General features: G+C 47.0%; 1 pseudogene across 1 annotated transcript; it reads left to right on the top strand.

Moving 5' to 3' along the window:
- The first annotated feature begins 825 nt into the window (after nt 1-825).
- On the top strand, nt 826-1,739 carry LOC309977118 (large ribosomal subunit protein eL22-like; annotated as a pseudogene). Its single transcript has 2 exons — nt 826-894; nt 1,169-1,739. The product of its transcript is annotated as a large ribosomal subunit protein eL22-like (transcript).
- Nucleotides 1,740-2,196: the final 457 nt, after the last annotated feature.

The raw sequence follows: 2,196 nt of genomic DNA, 5'->3' as shown, positions 1-2,196 counted from the left end.
CCACAAGCTCGCAGTTCAGTTAAGGAGACAAGCAGGACTTTTGGCATCTCTACCGGTACAGGCCTTGGAATAGAATGGTTAAGGGCACCAGCCCCTCTGAACCCCAGTTTTCTCATCTGTAGAACAGGGTCAATAACAACAAACTTGCAGGTTTATGCTGAGGAGTGGACAAAGAGGATACACCCCAAAGGCTTAGCCATTTCATTACCTCTCATGGATCAGGGTCCTGTCCATGTCCTGTGGTCACTTATTTACCTTTTCAGAGCCTCTATTTCCTTATCTGTCAGACAGGGACAAGGAGGACTGTCTTAGAAGGTGGTTGTGGGAATTAACTGACATAAGGGGCATAAAAGCACCCAGTTCAGAGCTTCACAGTTGGGCCAGACAATTAAGGGTTCCCTCAATACCCTACCCAGGGGTATCGTGGTTTCTCTGCCCACCATCCAAGATCAGTGGGAGCAGCTGCCCACTGGGAAAGCAGGAGAGAGGAGGCCCTGGGCTGACGGAATCCTTAGGAGAGGAAGGCTCCGAGCAGCAGGGCTTCAGAGAATTCAGCCAGGTTTGTGGGGTTGGGAGGGTGATTCTAGGCAATGGACAGACACCCTCAGGCTTCCATCTGTGGGCCCTACTAGAGCTGGCTCTTACCAAACTCCTTCACTGGGTGGTGCCTGGACCAATCCATACTCATCTGGACAGAAGCACAGAGCTAAATATACCTGATGTAGGTGAAATTTTCCTTTATTAATTTCCTTTAATCCAGTTTTTAAAATAAGTGAAAAAAATTTAACAACAACCAAAAAAGGCATACAGAGGTCAGTCGAGGAGATGGCCTCCTTCAGCCTGCGGCTCGTTTCCCGGTCATCCCGGCCGGTTGGACGCCAGACAATGGCGAGTGTGGGTTACCCTGTGGCCTGGAGTTGCCAAAGGCTGTCTGTGGTGCTGCTGTTCTGGGTCCGCCTGGCAGACTTTCCCATCCCTTTCCTTCAGGTCGTCATCTCCCCCCCCAACCCCCACCCCCTTGAGGCTGACACTTAGAGTGCTCTGTCCTGCTCTGAACTCCCACTGCTCCGGGTCCTGCCCCCTTAAGCCTAGAAGGGATTTGTCTTGACCATGACCTTTTCCTTGTCAAAAAAGTTCATGGGGGCCTTCTGCCTCTGCTGCTGCCAAGGCCCCTGTGAAAAAGCTTGTGGCGAACGGGGGCAAAAAAAGAAGCTAGTACTGAAGTTTACCCTTGACTGCATCCACCCTGCAAAAGATGGAATCATGGATGCTGCCAATTTTGAGCAGTTTCTTTAGGAGAGAATCAAAGTGAATGGAAAAGCTGGGAAACTTGGTGGAGGGGTTGTAACAATCAAGAGAAGCAAGAGCAGGATGACTGTAATGTCTGAGGTGCCTTCTCCCAAAAGGTATTTGAAATATCTCACCAAAAAATATTTGAAGAAGAATAATCTACATGATTGGTTATGCGTAGTTGCTAACAGCAAAGAAGTTACGAATTGCGTTTCTTCCAGATTAATCAAGATGAAGAAGTGGGGAAAGATGAGGATTAAAATTCAACTATCTGGAATATTTTGTATGAGTTCTTGAATAAAACTTGGGAACAACAACAACAACAAGTTCATGTCTGTCTGAGCATCTAGGCCACTCTAGTGAGATTTCAACTTTTATTTATTCCATATTTCCCAGGGCAGAAACGATTATTGCTAGAATCCAAACACCAAGGTCAGCTGCAGGTCTGTGAGCCCTACCTGGACCCACTGTGGAGTAAGAGTGCTTCCCTGTGAATCATCTTTTGGAGACAGAAATGAAAGGTTTTACACAAATGTCTACCTGAACAGAATGTGGTGGTGTTGCATGGTATCACATGGGATATCCTTTTTTCCTGCTATTAAAGTCAACAGCAGAAACTCTGTTCCCCAGACCACAGTCCATATTGACTGAGAGCAAACTCATCATCTTCCTCTCATTTAAACAATGGCTGTGTTGTCCTAGTGCCCAAAGGTCTTCTTAGTTGAACTGGAAAGACTTAAGGGAGAAGCAGCAGATGGATGAAAACTTCTATTCCTTGTGAGTGACTTAGTCCTGCCTTGGTAACTTGGGGTAGAGGCTGCCTCACTTACCTCCCAACATAAAGTGCAGATGTTCTAAGGCTGGTTGTATCCACGCTTTGTGCTGATGTGAAGTTTCTCCCTTCAG

The sequence above is a fragment of the Leucopleurus acutus genome (assembly GCF_964270905.1).
Source record: "Leucopleurus acutus genome assembly, chromosome: 20".
NCBI lineage: Eukaryota > Metazoa > Chordata > Mammalia > Artiodactyla > Delphinidae > Leucopleurus > Leucopleurus acutus.
This window is presented reverse-complemented; position numbering and strand designations above follow the sequence as displayed.